At 42.6% G+C, this 26,918-nt stretch overlaps 1 long non-coding RNA gene across 1 annotated transcript; it reads left to right on the forward strand.

The window, feature by feature from the left end:
* Positions 1-2,115: 2,115 nt before the first annotated feature.
* On the forward strand, positions 2,116-25,603 carry LOC138854041 (uncharacterized). The gene is made up of 3 exons (XR_011393221.1): positions 2,116-2,212; positions 25,126-25,231; positions 25,480-25,603. It is a non-coding gene; the product is annotated as an uncharacterized lncRNA (long non-coding RNA).
* Positions 25,604-26,918: the final 1,315 nt, after the last annotated feature.

Here is a 26,918-nt window from a genome sequence, read left to right on the forward strand (position 1 = left end):
TGGCCTCTTGTTTCTGTGTCCCCTCCCTGGAACATCCTGTCCTTGTCCACCTTGTCTATTCCACGCAGTATTTTATATGTCGTTATCATGTCTCCCCTGACCCTCCTGTCCTCCAGTGTCGTCAGGCCGATTTCCCTTAATCTTTCTTCATAGGACATTCCCCTTAGCTCTGGAACTAACCTTGTTGCAAACCTTTGTACTTTCTCTAGTTTCTTGACGTGCTTTATGTGTGTGTGTGTGTGTGTGTGTGTGTGTGTGTGTGTGTGTGTGTGTGTGTGTGTGTGTGTGTGTGTGTGTGTGTGTGTGTGGTTGCAGGGGTCGAGACTCAGATCCTGGCCCCGCCTCTTCACTGAACGCTACTGGGTCCTCTCTCTCCCTTCTCCATAAACTTTATCATACCTCATCTTAAAGCTATGTATGGTTCCTGCCTCCACTACATCACTTGCTAGACTATTCCACTTCCTGACTACTCTATGACTGAAGAAATACTTCCTAACATCCCTTTGACTCAACTGAGTCTTCAACTTCCAATTGTGACCCTTGTTTCAGTGTCCCCTCTCTGGAACATCCTGTCTCTGTCCACGTTGTCTATTCCACGCAGTATTTTGTACGTCGTTATCATATCTCCCCAATCCCTCCTGTCCTCCCGTGTCGTCAGGCCGATTTCCCTTAACCTATCTTCGTAGGACATTCCCCTAGCTCTGGAATTAACCTTGTCGCAAACCTTTGCACTTTAATTTCTTGACGTGCTTGACCAGGTGTGGGTTCCAAACTGGTGCTGCATACTTCCTGGGTCAAAGACCCAGTTTCCCCGAAATGTTAAGCATAACAAGGGACTTTCTATACAGTAGTATCATTGGTGTCAGGTATCCCTGTATACCTTGTACATGTACTTGTAGAAATAAAGATATTATTATTATTATTATTATTGTTTTAGGGATCAGAGTGTTCTTGTTCGGAGGTGAAAAGATTACCGAGCAGCGTTAATGACCATCATATAGTTGATAGACTGTGAACCCCAGTAATCAACCAGCCAGGCAGGAGCTGTCAGTGTGTGCTGAGAAGTGAACGTGAAAGGACGTGGAGTTTACCATACAGTTGGTTAATCAGTGACTGAGAGTACCTGAAGCCTGCTAGCAACAGCTAAGTTCCTCTGGTATATCAGTTAGGATTTTGGTAGAAAATTTTTGTTACTAAAACTTAGGACATTTTGAACTTATTAGAATATTACTGATACCTGTCGGTCTGTGAGTAAACTTTAATATTTTTCAGTAGTTTTATTTAGTCTGCAGTCCCTTCAGGTTTGTGTTAATAAGTCTACTTAACACAAGTGCTGCACCAGGACATGAGCGAAACGTTTCCATAAATATACTATTGCTGTAATTCTTACATTTACCAAGACCTACGTTATCAACCTGATCATCTCTACAACAGTGACCCCTCAAGGAAAGTTCCTTGATGCTGGTGAGGGGCTCTTGATCTAGGGAACTGGATCTGTGCTCCAGTTTTCTGATTTAACCCTGAATACCTTCCATCCCCCCACAGGCGCTGTATAATCCTACTGGTTTAGCGCTTCCCCCTTGATTATAATAATCTACAACAGTGATACAAGATGAGCAATCAGAAGGATTCGAACCTATGACAAGTCTTAATATAGCAGACCAGTGTTCTCATCGTTATCCAAAATACAGTCAGCAAAGCAATGTGAGCCCAGGAAACTAAACTTGTCTATGTGGATCAAGCTGCAGCTGACAGCTTGACAAACAACTTCCTCCACTCTAAAAGGCCAACATAAATCACGCGATTATTCCAACATTCTGAATGTAATTAACTTTTAGAATTTCTGTAAGGGGAGAATAAGGGAGATTAATTCTATCTAGGCGAGAGTAATTCATCACTAATTGTAACACAGCGCAATATGCTTTAAGTTTTAAAACACCAATGCAATAGGCTTCAAAAACCTTAAAAGATAATGCATTATGTTTGATATTAAAAGATCATTGCAACAACTTCATATATTCTCCACTTACCGAGCAGCGTTAATGACCATCATATAGTTGATAGACTGTGAACCCCAGTAATCAACCAGCCAGGCAGGAGCTGTCAGTGTGTGCTGAGAAGTGAACGTGAAAGGACGTGGAGTTTACCATACAGTTGGTTAATCAGTGACTGAGAGTACCTGAAGCCTGCTAGCAACAGCTAAGTTCCTCTGGTATATCAGTTAGGATTTTGGTAGAAAATTTTTGTTACTAAAACTTAGGACATTTTGAACTTATTAGAATCGTTATCCAAAATACAGTCAGCAAAGCAATGTGAGCCCAGGAAACTAAACTTGTCTATGTGGATCAAGCTGCAGCTGACAGCTTGACAAACAACTTCCTCCACTCTAAAAGGCCAACATAAATCACGCGATTATTCCAACATTCTAAATGTAATTAACTTTTAGAATTTCTGTAAGGGGAGAATAAGGGAGATTAATTCTATCTAGGCGAGAGTAATTCATCACTAATTGTAACACAGCGCAATATGCTTTAAGTTTTAAAACACCAATGCAATAGGCTTCAAAAACCTTAAAAGATAATGCATTATGTTTGATATTAAAAGATCATTGCAACAACTTCATATATTCTCCACTGCTACTAGGCTACCACTGTACAACACTAGTGGGTTTAGCGCTTTTTTATTATAATACTAGTATACCACCTAGAAATAGTATATTCAGTACTTCATAAAATTCAGACTGATAGAAATAAGATTTCCAGCCATATTTTTTAACACTATTGAATTTATAAGCTGCGAATTGTTAGCCTAATTCAGAGCATTTCAAAGCCCAGCCACATTTAAAGTGCTACAACAAACTACTAGCACCCATGTATCTATTTGCTGCTAGTTGAATAAGGGTTACATATATCTCGATTTATCCAGTATTCATCTCTGGTCCTTATATTGAACACTCGAGTATTCATAATTTACTCATAAACTGGACATGAAGCTGAATAATGTTGTGACTCGTTCAGGACCATTATAATTGAGCTTCGACATCAGTGTGGGTTGTGAATTACTACAGCTAGGGTATTGTGGGTTGTGAATTGTACTAATCGGGGTATCGTGGATTAGCTGTGGATTGTTCCACCCATGGTATTTCGATTTTTTTTTCTTTTAATCTCCTTTTCTCGCTAATTCAAGGTGAACAAATCCGCTGTTAGATTTCTTTCTTGTATATTCTTCACTGGATGAAAAATCAGAAAGGCTTAAAAGTTTTAAGACAAACAAATTCCCCTCTCTTTACAGCTGGAAGAAATGTGTAAGTTCACCCTTCTTGAGAGTAGTATTAACAGCTTAAGTTGGTCGCAAAACCCATTTCAACATCCGAAGAGGACGGATATCGCCCGATTTTTACCCTGTAACTTTAAATTAAGTTCATTTAAGTGGCAATATCTGTCACGAAGGCCAACTCAGACTGGAACACGAGAGAAAAGTATTTCTTTCTAAAGACCCTTGGAGTTCGCTGGAACAAGGCAGGACAAGTCTAGTTTATCAGGTGCGTGGAACTAGGAAGTCTTAGTTCATTAGGTCCCTGGTATCCGTAGGCTTAAGCAGGATAAATCTAGTCCATCAGGTCCGTGGAACTAGGCAGAAAGTGTTAGTCCATCAGGTCCCTAGTATTCGTAGAACTAGGGAGGACAAGCCTTGTGCATCACGTTCTTGATGACTGTGGAAGTCTAGGGTGAATGGTATCGAAGTTTCCTTCGGCGTATTTTTTGTGGCCCTTAATTATACTGTATTAACACCCTACTCGACTCCTAGGAACTCTAGTCAATCCAAAAACCCTCGCAAAAGATTAAATTTGACGAAATAGAGCAAGATTGATCAGAGTACATTATCTTGTCAGGGTATTTAGACCTGTACTCACGGACATGGAGACGATTAACAGAAGAATGGTGGAGCACCTAGAAAGGAATGAGCTTATACACGATAACCAGCACTGTTTCAGGTAGGGAAAACCCTGCGTCACAAATCTGCTGGAGTTTTACGACAAGGTAAACAGAAGTAAGAGAGGAGAGAGAGAGGAACATTTTAGTAGTTACATCTTCACAGGTAGAAACTGCTGCTGTTGGGGTCGATAAAGAGGAGGCTGGAGCCAATAAAGTGGAGGTCGATAGTGGTGGGGGGGGGGGGGGGGGGTGCGATAAAGAAGCGACTAGAGATAGTGGAAAACCGGAGGGGATGGGGGAGGTAAAGTGGCAACCATGGGTTGGCCAAGAAGCGGCCGGAAACTGCTTGAAACCCAATAAACAAGACGGCTGCCTCCCTCCATCTTTACAGTTTGCACACAAAACTTCTTTCCCTGACGCTTGGTGCCCTCCGCAGACTTTACCTGGAGATATGGAGGAAGGCAGCAGAAGCAAAAACAGTAGGTCGGCCAGGGACATAAAACCAAGAAAATATGCAGACGAAAACCGAGAGAGGGAGGATTCGAAAGATAAGTATGGAAAGGAGAGGGAGAAAGAGGAAGATTAGACGCTGGAGGTTGCAAGAGAAGAAAGGGAACAGAGGAGGAATAAAAAAATCTTCCTTTCTCCTTAACAGAAAAAAAGGAGTTTTTATTTTTTTTCCCTCGACCTTATAACAATGTATCTTCATGAAGCGGTAAACGCGTTTGGTTCTTCAGCGCAGCAGCTGGATTCTTTATCAACTAATTGCTGCCAGATCATTTGCTCTGTCAGGCTGTTGGTGATCGCCTCAGTTGAGACTGTGGAGGTTTAGCATGTGACGTCACGAGCTACTTGTCGGCCGTATTGGACATAACGCACTGACGAGCATGTAACATTTCCGCACAGGTAAGAGTTTTTTTAATCTAAACCTCTACTGTGGTGACTTTGTTGTGGTGCTTGACGTAATAATTGTTGTGGTGCTTGACGTAGTAATTGTTGTGGTGCTTGACGTAGTAATTGTTGTGGTGCTTGACGTAGTAGTTGTTGTGGTGCTTGACGTAGTAGTTGTTGTGGTGCTTGACGTAGTAGTTGTTGTGGTGCTTGTCGTAGTAATTGTTGTGGTGCTTGTCGTAGTAGTTGTTGTGGTGCTTGTCGTAGTAGTTGTTGTGGTGCTTGACGTAGTAATTGTTGTGGTGCTTGACGTAGTAATTGTTGTGGTGCTTGACGTAGTAATTGTTGTGGTACTTGACGTAGTAATTGTTGTGGTGCTTGACGTAGTAATTGTTGTGGTGCTTGACGTAGTAATCGCAAAGGTTTTTGGAAGACGACGATGAAGGATTTTTAGTGTGATGCACCTGGTGGGGTGCAACTGCAACACTCCAGTGCACCTGCAACACTCCAGTGCACCTACAACACTCCAGTGCGCCTGCAACACTCCAGTGCGCCTGCAACACTCCAGTGCACCTACAGCACTCCAATGCACCTGCAACACTCCAGTGCACCTGCAACATTGCAGGGCGCCCTCAGCGTTGCAGTGCACCACTTCCAGTATTGATGACTTAAATACTAATAAATATAGATTTTTATAGCGGTAGTAACAATTTCACGAGTAATAACAATGTCAATGAATAATATTTCTATAACTAAATAGGTATATCTATATTGTTTTGATTGAAATTAGGCTAGTATAATTTTTTAATGATTTAGGCATCCAGTTAAAAATGACTGAAAACTATTAAAAATATTTTACCAGAGTGGTGCCAGATATTGAGAAAATTTTTAATATCATCAGATTCAGTTTTAATTTTTTTGATGGTACTAAAATGCAGAGAGAGAGAATGATCATGGGGGGAATCTTTCTCGTGTGAATGTCCCGCTGTTATTGTAGGAGCTGGTTTCAACATTGATTTTTGTCACTTATATTATTCTAGATGATTTGAAATATCCCTTCATTGGTTTTTGTGTTCGCAATAAATTCGGTTAAGTCATAATTAAACTGTTGGCAAAATTGTGATTCATTGATTTATATTACCTTTGATGGGGTCCCAGAGTTTTTCCCACTCCCAGAGCTCGGCTTTGGGTCAGGCTCGTCTGGTCCTTGTCTGGTCAGCTAGGCTGTTGCTGCTGGTCTGCTGACCCACATATCCATCACAGCCTGGTTGCTCTGCCACCTAATGATACTTGTCTAGTGAAGTAATTTTTTTTAAACCGAGTAGCTGAACTAAATATTGACAAAGATTTTTTTTTAGTAATTTTTTATTTTTACATTTTTATGCAAAAAACTTGGAGTGGTTCGTGGAAGACCATGACTCCCATCTGTCCCCTTTATCATTGTTGGTAGACTTTAATACAGTCTTAGTAGCTCTGCGTTTGAAGTCTTGTATATAAAGTAGGGGAAAAAAGTATAGGCGTGTGAAGACGAGTAATATACAGGAATTCTTCAAGGAATTCGGGACTAGAGACACGGGTATTCTTAGGAAAATCCAGATGATTACTTCTTTTATGTACGAGACCCCTCAAGGGAGGGTCCTTGACGCTGGTGAGGGGCTCTTGATCTAAGGAATTGGATCTGTCCTCCAGTTCCCTGAATTAAGCCTGAATACCTTCCATCCCCCCCCTTCACAGGCGCTGTATTATTCTACGGGTTTAGCGCTTTCCCTTGGTTATAATTATGTACTAGAGTCGTACGAGTGGAAATAAGTAAAGCTGTGTTTATTTGCGGGTTTTCTGTAGCCTGAGAGACAGGGTGTCTACATGCGTCATGAGGTTACATGAAATATGTAAGGAGATTACAAGTTACGGCTGGATTCACTAATTTCGTAAGCTCATTATACACGCCAACACAGAGCCTTGACTCAGTAATTTGTATTGTCTCCCAAAATTATGTACCACACCCAGCTTTCCGCATTTCTGAGACCAACTTGATAGTGAGTCTGTGATTCGGAGACTGTCAAGATATTGTGTCTGTGTTTCTGAGACTATGTACTGAGCTAGTGCATCTGAGATTGACAGGAAAAGTATTCATACCTGGAGGGTGTTCCGGGGGTCAACGCCCCCGCGGCCCGGTCCATGACCAGGCCTCGCTGTAGATCAGGGTGGATCATGCTTCTAAGATCGATTATGCATTGCATTTGAAACTAGGTGCTATGTTCTTGTTTCTGAAACTGACTTGGTATCGGCTAGCCAAGTAGCACAGAGCAAGTTGATATACTACGAACTATACTGTACAGTTTCTGACCTGTAGATTTTAAAACCGAAATTTTGTCATCACCCTTCTGTGCAAATCACCACATGCAAATTCCCCAAAATATGCATAAGTCAATTAATAGAAATAGAGCATTGCCTAGAAAATCATGTAAACCCAGCTTCAACCACCACCCAGCTTGGTGAATTCTGTATACGACACTCAAAATAAAGGTGCTATATATAGCAAAGACGGGGTGAGCAGGGAAAATCCCACAAGCCAATTTGAATATTAAACTATGATTGACCTGTTCTAACTTTGCCTCAAATTCGCCATAACATAACAGAGAAGCATCAACAATCAGAGAAGAATACTTGGTTGGCTTAGGTAAAAATATTCTTTATGCTGGAATTACCTGCCTATTACGTTTTTTTTTTTCACTCCGTGTTCTTAATCAGTATGTCAAAGAATATTGGTGTGGTTAAAGACAATTTTGAAAACTTTTTTAAATTACTTAGTAAGATTGTATATTTTCAGTAATTTCTTTTTATTCAAAATTGGTAATTTACGTAATAGCTGAATCATCCACGTGGGTTTAGCACTTTTTTTTAGTGTTATAAATAATTCGCAAGATAGAAGTATTTGTTTGATCAGTTACTTTAGTAAATGTGATAAAACTGTAAACACACACACACACACACACACACACACACACACACACACACACACACACACACACACACACACACACACACACACACACAAGAGGTATGATAAAGCTCATGGAGTAGGGAGTGGACCTAGTAGCGACCAGTGAAGAGGCGGGACCAAGAGCTGTGACTCGACCCCTGCAACCACAATTAGATGAGTACACTCTCACACTGTATTCTTCTAAGCATTCTTACCCAAGATAGTTATATCAGGGTAAAACACAACAACTGCAGAAAAGTACATGAGAATCAGTCAGCAACAGTTTAATAACGGGGTTAAGTATGGTTTATTAAGTATAACATTGTAATTAAAGTTCAGTAGCTGAGGTTTATATATCTGGGTTTAATATGGTAGTTTAAGCCTTGTAAAGACAACTAAATTTAAATATTGGGGTTTATTATTGCAACTTAAAGGAGTTAAATGGCTGAGTAATTATTTCAGTTTAAAGGACGGAGTTAAATGGTGTAAGTTTAATAGCCATTTAAAGCTCTAGGTAAACGCAACATTAGGAAGATCGGATTGTAGGGAGATCTTGGAAGCGCTAAACTCGTATGGGTCATGCAGCACGACTCACGAAATCGTAATGACACGATTGCAAACAAACCATACCACGGGTGGGGATAGAACCTGCGATCAGAGTCTCAAAACTCCAGACCGTCGCGTGAGCCACTGGACCAGCTAGCCACAATAAGATTCGTCATAGTGGTGCCTGTGCTAACCTTCCTATGGTGTAGAAATATACCTAGTTGGACGAATTTTATTGTGGCTAGCTGGTCCAGTGGCAAACACACGGTCTGGAGTTTTGAGACTGATCGTGGGTTCTATCCCCGCCCGTGGTATGGTTTTTTTCATGCAGCACCTTGGTAATAAGCAATCAAATTAGATCCAGGGACAGGATAGCTATAATTCCTTGGATCAAGAGCCCAGGACGAGACGAGTTCGGTTCATGTTGACGATAATTTAATCTCATAGTTGATATCTGAAGTGTTATTAGATCAGCGACACAGAGATGTATCACCTTCGTCTATGTCGTATATGTTTCATAAAAGAGTCGGGAGGAGTTGAATTTCTTTAACACAACAGCAAACACACTATATAAAGACGAGTTCAGGTGCTGGGACATGATTTTCAATATTTCAATGTTGCAAACTAAGCTCTTTCCATCCTCTTCTAATTTTAAAGCTCAGCATAGTTTATTAGCTGTCTTTACTAATATATAACTACAGCGGGTCTTAACTGGGAACCTGTAGTCTGGCAAACAAAGTAATAGGACTTCATGAGGGTGAAAAAGTTTGACGTTTCTCCCTGTATGTGTTTCAGTATTTCTCTCTCTCTCTCTCTCTCTCTCTCTCTCTCTCTCTCTCTCTCTCTCTCTCTCTCTCTCTCTCTCTCTCTTATATATTTGTGGCGTGTGAGTAGGTGTTGTGGACAAGTCCTGTGAGCCGCTGGCGAGAACAAATGCACGTTAAAAACAGCCCTGATGGAGGCCCCACAATCAAGGCTCAATTCTTTCACCAAACATCAGTCGGGCGCACTTCTACTGCAGCAAAGTTTGTGTCCAAGAGGGACTTAAGTCTCAAGCCACGGCTAGGCTTAGAGTCTAGCTGCACACAGCTAACCGCTTGATCTTGACCACTACAGACCAGTGGTCCACAGACACCTCATAAGTCCAAGAAAATTCCTTAACCACACATTGTGGCACTGCTGGAGCCCTCCGACAACCAATTTTGGCGGCCCCTGTGGAAATGTTGCCCCTTTATTGCCTTTCCATGCTACCCAGAAAAATTAGTTTAACCTTTCAAGCAATGAGAGAGTTACTTTATGTAAAATTTCTCTATGGGTTTATTAACTAAAGAAAACAATGGAGATGTCACACACACACACACACACACACACACACACACACACACACACACACACACACACACACACACACACACACACACACACACACACATAATTATATTTTCTGCTCCACCAAGAGAAAAAAAAATTTTCCAAGAAGCCGGCTATAACAATGCCGGATTGCGACCAGAAAATCTTTAGGTGGAAGATAGTGAGGAAATCTGGGAGGTTAGAAAGTTTACACATTAGAGTCACTGGCTGGTCCTAGCCCGTCCTCAGACCCAGGCTGCTGCTGGCTGCACAAGGAGGCACAGAAAAATTAAGTAGACTTGTTGGAGTGATGATGTTTGAGCTTCCTGGAGAGTCAGAGCTGGCACCAGCACTGCCCGGGACACCTGCTGACACTGAGTCATTAAATCAAGATTAATAACATTTAAGGTCATTCGTGCACAGTGACCCAATTGACGTGCATACTGCCAGGTCATATTACATAAAAAATAAGTCTTGGGTCACAACGTCAGCAGTACTTTTCAGATAACACTTCGCCAACCAGATGCACATCGGGTTACACTAATATTCGGTATTAAAATATAGCATATTGTCATTTTTTTTACTACGAAGTCTCGATTTCCAGATGGAAAATTTGATCAATGTCATCAGACAATACGCTTTCAGTCTCCTAAAAAAAATTAAGCCTTTTTAAATAAAAGTTCTGAAGATAGAAGAGTGCTTAAAGTCATGACTTAACACAGCTCTACACAGACTGGAACAATGCCCCAGTATGAGCTTGTACTTCAGTTTTCCTTCATACTTCTTAGTAATAGTACTTTCATCCATGTGCAAGTTATGCCAAATAAAATGTCTTTGTGATATTAAAATTTAGTGAGCTCAGCCACAGAGTTGAAGGAGAGGAGACCAAGCAAGTATCTCCGCTTTAAACTGTACTGTAATGCTTACTGCTGCTTCCGCACTGTGTTCACCCACACGAGTAGACAGTGTTCACCCACACGAGTAGACAGTGTTCACCCACACGAGTAGACAGTGTTCACCCACACGAGTAGACAGTGTTCACAGGAGTAGCCACTGTGAGTCACAGGCACAGAGATAAGTAATCTATGCTTTTTTTCCAAATCTCATTCACTGTAAAAAAAATCGACTGATTAAATGCTACATTGCAGTCGAGTTAGCTCCCGACCTTTTATATGGGAAGACTTGTATATTTACTAATGTATGTAGTGATATATTTATTACTGAATGATTGCAAGAGTTTTCTAGCCTTTTATTAATGATTAGGCTTATTCAGTCCTAAAAATTAGGAGAATTTTAAATCTCATTAACGACTGCAAGACTTTTCAAGTTTCCTTCCGAAATTGACAAAGATTATAAAGAATAATACAAGTTAATACCATAATACCATGGTTGAAACAAATCACAATTAACCCACAATTTGAAGAGGAATTTCATATATATATATATATAATCGAGTGTTTGTCTGGTTCAGTGACGACAATGTAAAGAGAAGCGAGAGAAAGGAGGCTGTAGACTGTTTCACACACCCCAACAAGATTCATTTCTGCACGTTTCACCATTCATTTCCCCACATCCGTGAATGGTGGCAGACTGAATCAAGCTGGGAGCCGTGAGACTCGTACCAGTCCTCTCCACCTGTTATTGGTGAAGTCTAAGTGCCACGTTCCCTCATACAGCACAACCATCTTTGTTGGACGTGGGAGGTGCGTAAGGAAGAGTGGGAGAAAGCTGAATAAAGCTGAAGAAAATTTGACGAATCCTGTAAAAAGTTACAGACTAGAAGAAACAACTTTTACATTACTAGATAGATTAATATTACATAAATCTTGATAATTTAGTTATTAGGTATCCCCTGAGGGAGACCTTAAGAGGTACGTGAGTTTCCCTGTCTCCTAATATGTTTATTTTTCCCGTATAATCTACCTTGTCCATAATTACCATTGCATTTGCTATGCTTTCGTAAGGTGGATTCTAGGATCTTTCCTTAATTCATGGTATAACTTAACAAATCTTTTAAGACAGTTGTGTTGTAGAGGTCTGAGCGAATCTCAGAACTCTACAAGGCAGATTATAGGGGAAAAATAATATTATAGGGGAAAAATAATATAGGGTAAAAATAGCATAATATAGGGGAAAAATAACATTATAGGGGGAAAATAGCATAATATGGGGGAAAATAGCATAATATAGGGAAAAATAACATAGAACAGGGGAACTTAATTGTTTAAGAGAGGAAGAGGATCGACACCATGCCTAACCCTTCCAGGATAGGGTAGGTGCCTGAGCCCGAGCCTTTAGCTCATAAGATTGTCATTCCCATTTGCCCCCTTGGGGCGGGGATGGCAGACCAGAGAGGCCTAGCTTGTGGCTAGGCCTGGGGACAGTTGGTCCCAAAGATGAGGAGATACTTGTACCTCCTCCCATGGGAGACTTCGGTCTCAGACACTCCCTAAAGAGGGAGCCAAGGCCGGGCCACCACTTGGAAAAGGCCCGGGCCGGGAGAATACCGGCGAATCTTTAATAATAATAATAATAATGTTTAACAAATTTTTCCTTAACAAGGGCTCTGGTGGCCTGGTGGTTAACGCTCTCGCTTCACACGGTGAGGGCCTGGGTTCGTTTCCCAGCCAGAGTAGAAACATTGGACGTGTTTCTTTCCACCTGTTGTCTATGTTCCCCATCAGTAAAATGGGTACCTGGGTGTTAGTCGACTGGTGTGGGTCGCATCCTGGGACACTGACCTAAGGAGGCCTGGTCACAGACCGGGCCGCGGGGGCGTTGACCCCCGGAACTCTCTCCAGATAAACTCCAGATCTCCAGATAAACATTGATGAAACATTACATTTTTGCGTGTGGTGATTTAATGAGTAATAAACTAAGTTTTCACATGAATATACCAACTACATTTTCAATATTTAACTTAACCGAGGCCATTTACAAAATATTAATAGGCATAAACAAAGTAAACTAGAGTTTGCTCAAGTGTCATTTTAAACCAATTTGTCGGTATCAGTTACCAAGGTCCCCTCAAGGAAGGTTCCTTGATGCTGGTGAGGGGCTCTTGATCTACGGAAATTGATCTGTGCTCCAGTTCCCTGAATTAAGCCTGAATACCTTCTATCCCCCCACAGGCGCTGTATAATCCTACGGGTTTAGCGCTTCCTCCTTGATTATTATAATTACTAAGGTAGATAATGCGCCTAAATTACTGGGAACGGTTGAAGTAAAACTTTCAGTAAACCAATAAACATGAGCACACCCGAAACGTGGCCCGAAGAGTGTGAGGTGAGACGACCCGAGCAACACGCCTTTGACCCAGGTAACCCGTTTGACATCTTGAAAAGAGGCTACGGTAACGTATCTTATTTGCAGTCGATGGACATTTCTATGTGGTTGTCTTTCTTTCGTTTTCTAAATGTAGTGAAAAACCTAGAAGGGGAAGACAGGCGGATACTTGACCTCTTAACGGGTCATCTGACAGTCCAGTGTCTGGAAACATATATTCTGTTGACTCACCAACAAAACACCAACACTACTACAAAAACTTTTATACTAGGATACTGTTGTGTGGAGACCCTTTTTATATATGGGGTGGGAATTCTTCCATTATATCTTGTGTGATATTTAGTGTTGGTGGGGTGGAGCGGTGAAAGACCTCTGTCGTATGATCAAAAACGGGTCATTATTTGACAAAATATGGAGAGAGACTTGCTAATTTCATACAGTCTGCCTCTGCTGCTGCTCTGCGTGTTTCTCCTCCCACAGCCGTAAACTTTTAGAAAGCCGTATAAAACTTAAATTCGTAAAGTTCCGACAAAGCAATTAACTTGTAACTTGAGGGAGGACGCTCCGCTGCCTATGACACTACTACGTTTAAACGCTGCGTTTATTATCCTTGTTTTCTCCTGCCACTTTCCCCTTAGTGCACACTGGACAGTGTTAGCACGACCTACAATGTTTCAGATTAGTTAATTATAATTAATCAGTTTAATTTATGGTGAAATGAAGAGAGGACTTATAAAATATGTTTCACTGATGATACACACAGGAGCTATGACTCGACCCCTGCAACCACAATTAGGTGAGTACACACACACAAGCGGGGTTCCACAGGGGTCAGTCCTAGGACCTGTGCTGTTCTTGGTATATATGAACGACATAACGGAAGGGTTAGACTCAGAAGTGTCCTTGTTTGCGGATGATGTGAAGTTAATGAGAAGAATCAAATCGGATGAGGATCAGGCAGGACTACAAAGAGACCTGGACAGGCTACAAGCCTGGTCCAGCAACTGGCTCCTTGAGTTTAACCCTGCCAAATGCAAAGTCATGAAGATTGGGGAAGGGCAAAGAAGACCGCAGACACAATATAGTTTAGATGGCCAAATTCTGCAAACCTCACTCAAGGAAAAAGATCTGGGGGTGAGTATAACACCGAGCATATCTCCTGAGGCGCACATCAATCAGATAACTGCTGCAGCATACGGGCGCCTGGCAAACCTACGGATAGCGTTCCGATACCTCAGTAAGGATTCGTTCAAAACTCTGTATACCATTTACGTCAGGCCCATACTGGAGTATGCAGCACCAGTTTGGAATCCACACCTAGTCAAGCACGTCAAGAAATTAGAGAAAGTGCAAAGGTTTGCAACAAGACTAGTCCCAGAGCTACGGGGATTGTCCTACGAAGAAAGGTTGAGGGAAATCGGCCTGACGACACTGGAGGCCAGGAGGGTCAGGGGAGACATGATAACGACATATAAAATACTGCGCGGAATAGACGAGGTGGACAAAGACGGGATGTTCCAGAGATGGGACACAGACACAAGAGGTCACAATTGGAAGTTGAAGACTCAGATGAATCAAAGGGATGTTAGGAAGTATTTCTTCAGTCATAGAGTAGTCAGGCCGTGGAATAGCCTAGAAAGTGACTTAGTGGAGGCGGGAACCATACATAGTTTTAAGGCGAGGTATGATAAAGCTCATGGGGCAGGGAGAGAGAGGACCTAGTAGCAATCAGCGAAGAGGCGGGGCCGGGAGCTGTGGCTCGACCCCTGCAACCGCAAATAGGTGAGGGAGTACACACACACACACACACACACACACACACACACACACACACACACACACACACACACACATTTCTTCAGTCATAGAATAGTCAGGCCGTGGAATAGCCTAGAAAGTGATGTAGTGGAGGCGGGAACCATACATAGTTTTAAGGCGAGGTATGATAAAGCTCATGGAGCAGGGAGAGAGAGGACCTAGTAGCAATCAGTGAAGAGGCGGGGCCAGGAGCTATGACTCGACCCCTGCAACCACAAATAGGTGAGTACAAATAGGTAAGTACACACACACACACTTTGACACGCCGTGGAATAGCCTAGAAAGTGACGTAGTGGAGGCGGGAACCATACATAGTTATAAGGCGAGGTTTGATAATGCTCATGTCGCTCTGGAGGGGACCTAGTAGCAATCATTGAAGAGGCGGGGCCAGGAGCTATGACTCGCCCCCTGCAACCACAAATAGTTGAGTACAAATAGGTGAGTACACACAGCCAGCACGGTTTCAGGGACGGGAAATCCTGTGTCACAAACCTACTGGAGTTCTGTGACAGGGTGACGGGTGTACGACAAGAGAGGGGTGGATAGATTGCATTTTCTTGGACTGTAAGGCGTTTGACACAGTTCGACACAAGAGATTAGTGCGGGAGCTTGAGGACCAGGCAGGGACAACAGGGAAGGCACTACATTGGATCAGGGAATACCTGTCGGGAAGACAACAGCGAGTCATGGTATGTGGCAAGGTGTCAGTGGGCGCCTGTAACGAGCGGGGTTCCACAGGGATCAGTCCTAGGACCGGTGCTGTTTCAGCTATTTGTAAACATGACGGAAGGAATAGAATCCAAAGTGCCCCTGTTTGCAAATGATGTGAAGTTGATGAGAATAATTAAATCGGACGAGGACCAGGCAGAACTACAGAGGGATCTGGACAGACTGCAGGCCTGGTCCAGCAGCTGGCTCCTGAAGTTCAACTCTACCAAGTGCAAAGCCATGAAGATTGGGGAAGGGCAAAGAAGACCACAGACGGAGTACAATCTAGGGGGACAGAGCCTACAAACATCACCCAAGGAAAAGGAACTTGGTGTGTGTGTATAACACCAGGCACATCTCCTGAGGGGCACATCAGCCAAATAACTGCTGCAGCAAACAGGTGCCTGGCAAACCTAAGAGCAGCATTCAGACATCTAAATAAGGACTCATTCAGGACCCTGTACACTGTGTGCGTTAGACCCATATTAGAATATGCAGCGCCAGTTTGGAACCCTCACCTAGCCAAGCATGTAAGGAAACTAGAGAAAGTGCAGAGGTTTGCAGCAAGACTAGTCCCGGAGCTAAGGGGTATGTCCTACGAGGAGAGGTTAAGGGAAATCGACCTGACGATACCGGAAGACAGGAGAGATAGAGGAGATATGATAACGACATATAAATTCTGAGGTATAGACAAGGTGGACAGAGACAGGATGTTCCAGAGATGGGACACAGCAACAAGGGGTCACAGTTGGAAGTTGAATATCAGATGAATCACAGGGATGTTAGGAAGTATTTCTTCAGTCAGAGTTGTCAGGAAGTGGAATAACCTGGGTAGTAATTTAGTCGAAGCAGGATCCATGCATAGCTTTAAGAAGAGGTATGAAAAAGCTCACGGAGCGGGAAGAGTGACTGAGTAGCGGCCAGTTGAAGAGGCGGGGCCAGGAGCTGTGAATCGACCCCCGCAACCACAACTAGGTGAGTACACACACACACACACACACACAGTAATTTTCAAGGCAGAATCAACCCGAACCATGATCCTGCAGGAGAAAGCACGGCTGAGAGGCAAGCAGGAGTTCCGGAGTGTGTACCTCGACCGAGACAGAACACAGGACGAAAGGAAGACAATGAAAGAGAGAGTTCAAAAACGAAAGGAGAAATGGGAGGAAATGAAAAAGGAGAGCAGAATAACCCAGGATCAAATGGAAGGACAAGCGCACCCCCCAGAAACACCTGCAGAAGGACTCCAGCCACGACACCCCCAAGGCAACTGAACATTCCAAACCAACCATCACACACCGATCCCTCTGTTTCCACCCCCCGCACCACAGTTACAGTATTAGAACAGAAGTTGAAGGTTTGGTACACAAATGCAGATGGATTAACGAATAAACATGAGGAATGGCAAGAAAGAATCAATGAGAAGTCCCCAGACATCATAGCAGTTACAGAAACAAAACTCATGGAGACAATAACAGATGCAATCTTCCCACAAGGATACCAGATCATGAGGAAAGATAGAAGGGGTAGGGGGGGAGGTGGGGTTGCTCTGCTCGTAAAAAACAGATGGAAATTCGAGAAAATGGAAGGAATAGATGAGACAGGAGAAAGAGACTACATAGCAGGTACACTTCAGTCTGGGGAACACAAAGTGGTCATTGCAGTGATGTATAATCCACCACAGAACTGCATGAGGCCAAGAGAGGAATATGAAGAGAGCAACAGAGCAATGGTGGACACACTTGCTGAGGTGGCAAGAAGAGCTCACTCCAGCAGAGCAAAGTTGCTGGTTATGGGGGATTTCAACCACAGGGAGATTGACTGGGAAAACCTGGAGCCACATGGGGGTCCCGAAACATGGAGAGCCAGGATGTTGGACGTGGTGCTGGAAAACCTCATGCACCAACATGTTAAGGACACTACCAGAGTGAGAGGGGAGGATGAACCAGCAAGATTGGACCTTGTGTTCACCCTGGGCAGCTCAGACATTGAGGATATCAAGTATGAGAGTCCCCTAGGAGCTAGCGACCACGTGGTTCTGTGCTTTGAATACATAGTAGAGCTGCAAGTGGAGAGAATAACAGGAGTAGAATGGGAAAAGCCTGACTATAAAAGAGGGGACTACATAGGGTTGAAGAACTTCATGCGGGAGGTCCAGTGGGACAGAGAACTGGCAGGAAAGCCAGTAAATGAAATGATGGAATATGTAGCAACAAAATGCAAGGAGGCAGTGGAAAGGTTCATTCCCAAGGGCAACAGTAACAACGGGAAGACCAGAACAAGCCCCTGGTTTACCCGACGGTGTAAGGAGGCAAAAACAAAGTGCAATAGAGAATGGAAAAAGTACAGAAGGCAGAGAACACACGAAAATAGGGAGATCAGTCGCAGAGCCAGGAATGAGTACGCACAGGTAAGGAGGGAGGCCCAGCGACAGTATGAAAATGACATAGCATCGAGAATCAAGACTGACCCGAAACTGTTGTATAGCCACATCAGGAGGAAGACAACAGTCAAAGACCAGGTGATCAGATTAAGGACAGAAGGTGGAGAACTCACAAGAAATGATCAGGAGGTATGTGAGGAGCTGAACAGGAGATTTAAGGAAGTTTTTACAGTAGAGACAGGAAGGGCTGTGGGAAGACAGCACAGAAGGGAACATCAAGAGGGAATATACCAACAAGTGTTGGATGACATACGAACAACTGAGGAGGAGGTGAAGAAGCTCTTAAGTGACCTTGACACCTCAAAGGCGATGGGACCGGACAACATCTCCCCATGGGTCCTTAGAGAAGGAGCAGAGATGCTGTGTGTGCCTCTAACCACAATCTTCAACACATCCCTTGAAACTGGGCAACTACCTGAGAAATGGAAGACAGCTAATGTAGTCCCCATATTTAAGAAAGGAAACAGAAACGAGGCACTAAACTACAGACCTGTGTCTCTGACATGTATTGTGTGCAAAGTCATGGAGAAGATTATCAGGAGGAGAGTGGTCGAACACCTGGAAAGGAACAAGATTATAAATGAAAACCAGCATGGGTTCATGGAAGGCAAATCTTGTATCACAAACCTCCTGGAGTTTTATGACAAGGTAACAGAAGTAAGACACGAGAGAGAGGGTTGGGTAGATTGCGTTTTCCTAGACTGCAGGAAGGCCTTTGACACAGTTCCCCACAAGAGATTAGTGCAGAAGCTGGAGGATCAGGCACACATAAAAGGAAGGGCACTGCAATGGATAAGGGAATACCTGACAGGGAGGCAGCAACGAGTCATGGTACGTGAAGAGGTATCACAGTGGGCGCCTGTTACGAGCGGGGTCCCACAGGGGTCAGTTCTAGGACCAGTGCTATTTTTGATATATGTGAACGACATGATGGAAGGAATAGACTCTGAAGTGTCCCTGTTCGCAGATGACGTGAAGTTGATGAGAAGAATTAAATCGGACGAGGATGAGGCAGGACTGCAAAGAGACCTGGAGAGGCTGGACATGTGGTCCAGTAACTGGCTCCTCGAATTCAATCCAGCCAAATGCAAAGTCATGAAGATTGGGGAGGGGCAAAGAAGACCGCAGACAGAATATAGGCTAGGTGGACAAAGACTACAGACCTCACTCAGGGAGAAAGACCTTGGGGTGACCATAACACCGAGTACATCACCGGAGGCACACATCAACCAAATAACCGCTGCAGCATACGGGCGCCTGGCAAACCTGAGAATAGCGTTCCGATACCTCAATAAGGAATCGTTCAAGACACTGTACACTGTGTATGTTAGGCCCATACTGGAGTATGCAGCACCAGTCTGGAACCCACACCTGGTCAAGCACGTCAAGAAGTTAGAGAAAGTACAAAGGTTTGCAACAAGGCTAGTCCCAGAGCTCAAGGGAATGTCGTACGAGGAAAGGTTAAGGGAAATCGGACTGACGACACTGGAGGACAGAAGGGTCAGGGGAGACATGATAACGACATACAAGATACTGCGGGGAATAGACAAGGTGGACAGAGATAGGATGTTCCAGAGAGGGGACACAGGGACAAGGGGTCACAACTGGAAGCTGAAGACTCAGACGAGTCACAGGGACGTTAGGAAGTATTTCTTCAGTCATAGAGTTGTCAGCAAGTGGAATAGCCTAGCAAGTGAAGTAGTGGAGGCAGGAACCATACATAGTTTTAAGAAGAGGTATGACAAAGCTCAGGAAGCAGAGAGAGAGAGGATCCAGTAGCGATCAGTGAAGAGGCGGGGCCAGGAGCTGAGTCTCGACCCCTGCAACCACAATTAGGTGAGTACAATTAGGTGAGTACACACACACACACACACACACACACACACACACACACACACACGCACTCTACTCTCCTCACTCAAGGTAGTTATATCAAAGGGCAGGTTCTTTAAACTGTCGTATTTCATGCTTAAACGCATGCAAGTTAAGACGTGTGCCAGTACTAGGCTATTACAAGACCATTACTCAAGCTTAACTCCATTAAGCAATCACAAGGTATTGACCACTCTGGCGGTACAGTTGTTTTGAGTTCCTCGTAAATTCTTAATTATGTCGAGAGCCAAGGAAGGTGTCGTCTCCATTATTTTATGCATCAACCGCATAGTGTCTTATTCACATTCATTATTATATGTAGCTCAATAACCATACAGAATAATTTGAAAGATGTTATCAAATGTTCTTGTCCTCCTTCGCTGGGGCCGTTTACGCCGAGTCTGTTGCCATTACCTTGGTCTGGATCAGGGTATAGACACTACAGAACAATATAACTATAATTATAATAATGGCATACAATTCCAAAAGCTAGGTATGTAACACATGTGTGTTTCGAAAATAAAGATACCCAGCTGTTGTACATGTTTTGCTCATCTATACAGAGCAAGCATTTATTGGGACAGTCCGTTTTATCAAGCCACGACTTGATAAAGATCAGCTCCCTTCAATCAAGGTCCTTTCAGCAGCACAAAGGGAACACGTACCAAAGATTGTCGTGCAGTAAGTCATGAGGGGATGGCCCGATATCCCTGATCTAGACGAAATTAGCTTATGCCGATTGTATACAAGGGCGGAATTCCATTCCTGATACGCCAGGGAAGCAGACCATGCAGCAAGTCCCACTTAGCTCACTCGTTGGGAAAGCGTCTCCTTGATGGTAATAGTACAATGTGTATGCAAATGTGGCATGGGTAGAGAGGGATTGGAGCACCATGCACCTCGGAACGTTCAATAACCGACTCTTTTGGGTAAAGTGTAACATACTCTTCAGAGGGTGTTCCTGTTGGTGAAGCCTTCTTGGTCCTCTAAATCAAACCTGATTACCTCCAGGAGCTATGTGGCCCTTAGGTTTTAGTGCTTCCTATTATTAATAGTTTCTATCTTCGTCGCTTTTTATTGTGATCGGTTGGAAAATGTGTTAATTCGTTGGTTTTAGTTTTAAAAACCTAACGAGACCCCATCATTATAGTTGTCCTAGCCAGTTCCGTCTTGTACTGTATATTGTGTGAAAGTACGTATTTAGAATTACCTAATTACATTGGAAAGCGCTAATCTCATAAGTCATATAACACCATGAATGGGAACTTAGTCGGGCTTGATCCAAAGAGAGGAAGAACGGCTTCATTTCATTAGATCAAGAGCCCTTTCATAGGCATGAAGGCACCTCCCTTAAATGGATATAGAGTATAGATCGAACAATGCATTCAACACAGATTCTCGTCTGCTAAGCAAAGTTAAGACCTTTTGGGTTTAGTTAGTACTTGGCTGGGTGACCTCCTGGGAATGCCAAATAATGCTGGCTCAAGTGGTAGCGCCTTCAGTTCACATCGAAAGGACCTGGGTTCGATCTTGGCACAAGCGTAAACAGTGAAAAGGGGTTTCCTTACGCCTGTTTCCCTTGTTCAGTTAGCAGTAAGTAGGTACCTCGGCGTTAGTTTCCTAATATTTGTTGCCCTGTCCACATAGCTGACTATTGTGGATGACATTGTGCAGAAAATGATACAAAAAAAATCACAACGAAAATAAGTCTTATTCCTTGACACTCTTGGATTATCCTGGGTTACTTAGCTACTGGGTTATTGTGTGCAATGTGCCTTGTTAATAGTCCAGGAGGGACCGAAACGTCGTCATAAGGTTCCTTTCCTAAGTACTGGCGGGTTTTTTAATTGTTCCAGCCACGGTATTGTGACTATTTTTTATCTAGTTACTAACCCTAGGGTTATCCGGGTAGCTAACCCCAGGGTTATCTGGGGTTGCTAACCCCAGGGTTATCCAGGGTTACTAATGCTCCAAGTTAACAGAATATAATCTTACAGTATAATCGTATCAGTTACCATTCAGGAATGGTTATAACTATGACTATAAATTTTGAAAGGGGCAGACAGGTAAGCCAGCGGAAGACCTCGGTCAGATGACCAAAAGCTCCACTGGCAGGTCATCATCTGACTAAGACCCACGTCAGGAAATACTTGTCCTGTTTCCTGACGAACGTGATGCAGACGCGTCTGGAGTTTTATGACTGATCGCAGGTTCTTTCCCCGCCCGTGGTATGGTTTGTTTGTAATCGTTCCATTACGATTTTGAGTCGTAATAAGAGCATTTATTACATTGATGACTGTTAAACCTGTAGAGGTCACAGTGCCTGCCTGGAAAAATGGAAGCCATTCAGGTTCAATTCCAAGAAATGGCGCACAGGTCCAGTCCTTAGGTCAAGAGCCCCCTCACCAATGGCAGCAAGAGCCGTACAGGCAAAAAAGAGATTTTCAAGGGAAAACATCTGATAAATGATGGGATGGAGAGAAGTAAATGTAACTTGCCACTTACCTAGAATCTAGCCATATGTGCAGTCACATATGGGTCCTACACATATGACAGCAAGGAAATGAGTGAGCTACTCAAGTCCCAATATGACTCAGTTTTTAGCAAGCCGCTAACCAGACTGAGAGTCGAAGATCAAAATGAATTTTTTATGAGAGCCACAAAATTTGGTTAACACAAGCCTATCCGATGTTATCCTGACGCCAAATGACTTCGAACAGGCGATAAATGACATGCCCATGCACTCTGCCCCAGGGCCAGACTCATGGAACTCCGTGTTCATCAAGAACTGCAAGAAGCCCCTATCACGAGCCTTTTCCATCCTATGGAGAGGGAGCATGGACACCGGGGTCGTCCCACAGTTACTAAAAACAACAGACAGCCCCATTCCACAAAGGGGGCAGTAAAACAACAGCAAAGAACTACAGACCGATAGCACTAACATCCCATATCATAAAAATCTTTGAAAGGGTCCTAAGAAGCAAGATCACCACCCATCTAGAAACCCATCAGTTACACAACCCAGGGCAACATGGGTTTAGAACAGGTCGCTCCTGTCTGTCTCAACTATTGGATCACTACGACAAGGTCCTAAATGCACTAGAAGACAAAAAGAATGCAGATGTAATATATACAGACTTTGCAAAAGCCTTCGACAAGTGTGACCATGGCGTAATAGCGCACAAAATGCGTGCTAAAGGAATAACAGGAAAAGTCGGTCGATGGATCTATAATTTCCTCACTAATAGAACACAGAGAGTAGTCGTCAACAGAGTAAAGTCCGAGGCAGCTACGGTGAAAAGCTCTGTTCCACAAGGCACAGTACTCGCTCCCATCTTGTTCCTCATCCTCATATCCGACATAGACAAGGATGTCAGCCACAGCACCGTGTCTTCCTTTGCAGATGACACCCGAATCTGCATGACAGTGTCTTCCATTGCAGACACTGCAAGGCTCCAGGCGGACATCAACCAAATCTTTCAGTGGGCTGCAGAAAACAATATGAAGTTCAACGATGAGAAATTTCAATTACTCAGATATGGTAAACACGAGGAAATTAAATCTTCATCAGATTACAAAACAAATTCTGGCCACACAATAGAGCGAAACACCAACGTCAAAGACCTGGGAGTGATCATGTCGGAGGATCTCACCTTCAAGGACCATAACATTGTATCAATAGCATCTGCTAGAAAAATGACAGGATTGATAATGAGAACCTTCAAAACTAGGGAGGCCAAGCCCATGATGACACTCTTCAGGTCACTTGTTCTATCTAGGCTGGAATATTGCTGCACACTAACAGCACCTTTCAAGGCAGGTGAAATTGCTGACCTAGAAAATGTACAGAGAACCTTCACGGCGCGCATAACGGAGATAAAACACCTCAATTACTGGGAGCGCTTGAGGTTCCTAAAACTGTATTCCCTGGAATGCAGGCGGGAGAGATACATGATTATATACACCTGGAAAATCCTAGAGGGACTAGTACTGAACTTGCACACGAAAATCACTCGCTACGAAAGCAAAAGACTTGGCAGATGATGCAACATCCCCCCAATGAAAAGCAGGGGTATCACTAGCACGTTAAGAGACCATACAATAAGTGTCAGGGGCCCGAGACTGTTCAACTGCCTCCCAGCATACATAAGGATTACCAACAGACCCCTGGCAGTCTTCAAGCTGGCACTGGACAAGCACCTAAAGTCGGTTCCTGACCAGCCGGGCTGTGGCTCGTACGTTGGTTTGCGTGCAGCCAGCAGCAACAGTCTGGTTGATCAGGCTCTGATCCACCAGGAGGCCTGGTCACAGACCGGGCCACGGGGGCGTTGACCCCCGGAACTCTCTCCAGGTAAACTTACAGGATAGTGTATGAAACATCAATATACACAAGGAGCCAGAGTATAAGTTGGTACAGATCCTCCCTGACCTGCGTCTGATTTCTGTTCTGACTGCTCAGATCTCAAAATATACGGATGTTAGAATTACATTACCATATGTAGAAGTCATTTACCTGTACAGCATTCTTTTAACCTAATAATTTTCTTTTTGTCACCCTGCTTTATTACCTTAAGTTTCATTACTCGCAAACTGATGTCCCTTACTTGTAGGCATCATTCATAGGCTTCACATTATTATTATAATCAAGGGGGAAGCGCTAAACCCGGAGGATTATACAGCGCCTGGGGGGGGTATGTGGAAGGCATTCAGGCTTAATTCGGGGAACTGGAGCACAGATCCAATTCCCTAAATCAAGAGCCCCTCACCATCAAGGAACCTTCCTTGAGGGGCATAGGCTTCACAAATAAATTTGATGTATAGAATGTAGCCTAGGATAGGCATATCAGTTATCTTGCTACTCATTATTTCAAATCGTCTTTTACCTTCTTAGTCTTTTTTATGATTTTAATACGGTACAGTATATATTTATCATTCATTTTCTATTTCATCATTTAAAAAATACCATTCTTTAGTTTGTATATTCTATCATTTTAAAGTACTTTGTGGCAATAAAAAGCATAATGGTTACATTGCATTTGGTTTATTGTGGTAATGCATACAATTCATAGTAAAATAAAATTCATTGAAATAGTAAATCTTATGCAATATAAAAAAAATAAGTGAAATAGTACAAGAAAAAATAAAGACATTTAATAAAAATTTTCATCTTGTTTCTTTTGGTAGTGGGTTTAGCACTTAGTTTTTTATAATAATAATAATTCCTTCACTACACTTGTACTTATTGGTGTCGGTGGATCGTCATTTTTTTTTTTTCTAATTTAGTGTATTTTCAGTTGTATATGCGGATGGACATAAGTCGGGGAGGATCTGTATTACTGCATTGCATTCACGTGGAAGCCTAAATTGGTAGAGATCATACAGTGCCTCGAGAAATGGAAGGTATACAGACTTGATTGAAGGAATTAGGGCTCAGTGTAAGTTGGTAAATATTAATAAGAGAGAGCCAGATATGGAAATCAGATGAGTTTAGTTTTCTGCAGGCAAATGTATTTTCAGTACAAGAAATTTTTGAGAACATCTGACATTCTCTCCACATTTCCTTGTATCATATAAGTACTCCTTTGTAAAATGGACATAAAATGACAAAATAAGAAACCAAAAATTGAGGCCAATTATTGTATCCACAGAAAGCCCTGCTGCAGCTTGTCAAAGGGATGCTGACATTAGAGGGAAGAACAAGACGTGCAAGCAAAACAGAAAGGAGAATGTAAAGTGTATTATTATAATCAAAAAGAAGCGCTAAGCCACAAGGGCTATACAGCATAAAGTGTAAGAAATCAGTTTCATTAGTTGTAGAAGAAATCTGTATTAAAGTTGGAATTTTCAGAGAATAAGGAAAGGAAGTCAGGAGCAGGCAGTGTAAACTTGAGAATGGGACAATCTAAAGCTATGCTACTGTTAACCTATCAGTTCTGTGGCACTGGCACTTTGTGACAAACACACGTGTTGAATACAAAGGCAGTTATTGAGGATTATTTAATTTTCACTGGGGTCCTTTATTATTATTATAATCAAAAAGAAGCGCTAAGCCACAAGGGCTATACAGCATGGGGTCCTTTAATCGTTCCCCAGGATGTGACCCACACTATTCGACTAACACCCAGGTATTTAGGTGCAAAGGGAGGAGCAGGTGTAAGTAAACATGCCCAATGTTTCCACATGGCTGGAGACTGAACTCCCCCTTGATTATAATAATAATTAGTGGAGATTGAACCACAGAAGCCTGGTTTGAGGCGAGTGAGTTGCCTACCAAACCATTGGGTACGGCAGCAGTTGCTTAATCACTGATACCCAGAAACCATCGAGAGATAACAGGAAGAAGTAATAAGGTATAACTAAAAATAAAACACCATTGCATATTTAAAAATTTTCATTCATAACTAAAGTTACACAGAATTTTATTACCTATGATACATATGATACAGGTACAATAATTTAATGAATATAGAATCCTTCACAAATTAGTTATGAAAATATGGCACAGCCTTGTACATTAATGTATATTTACAATGCCTTTCTAAAGCAAAAATGAAGTAAAAATATACATATTCCCATTGATAGTAAACACACACACATGAAGCTACATAGTTATGTTTTCTCATATTTCATATAGGTCAACAAAAATTAATTAGAAAAAGTTTTAAGGAAATTTCCTTAATTATTCCAGCCCATTAAAAAAGTTTATTTTTTTTTTTACAGCAGTGTTTTAGCATTCATTGAGCAGTAACTATTTAATGTTACCTAATAAAGTCACTTCATTCAATGAAAAAAGGGGGAGGAGGAGGAGGGAGAGAGCAAAAAATGCTATTTCATAGTACAGTAATTAAAAAAAGTCTGCCTAATTGCATTAATGTCACTAAAGAGAAGCTGAACCTGTGGGGGTCATCAAGCACTGAAACCTTAGTCAATTTTAAAAAGTCAACTCTTTTAAAGAAATTAAAATACTTTACAGTAATACAAAGTTGAACTTTATGCCATCACATGTGACTGTGTCTAAAATAAGTTATTCAACTGTACACAGTATGCATGTTATAAATCTTCAATACATAATGCATTAAGTATACAG

The sequence above is a fragment of the Cherax quadricarinatus genome, chromosome 47 (genome assembly GCF_038502225.1).
Source record: "Cherax quadricarinatus isolate ZL_2023a chromosome 47, ASM3850222v1, whole genome shotgun sequence".
In the NCBI taxonomy this organism is placed as follows: domain Eukaryota; kingdom Metazoa; phylum Arthropoda; class Malacostraca; order Decapoda; family Parastacidae; genus Cherax; species Cherax quadricarinatus.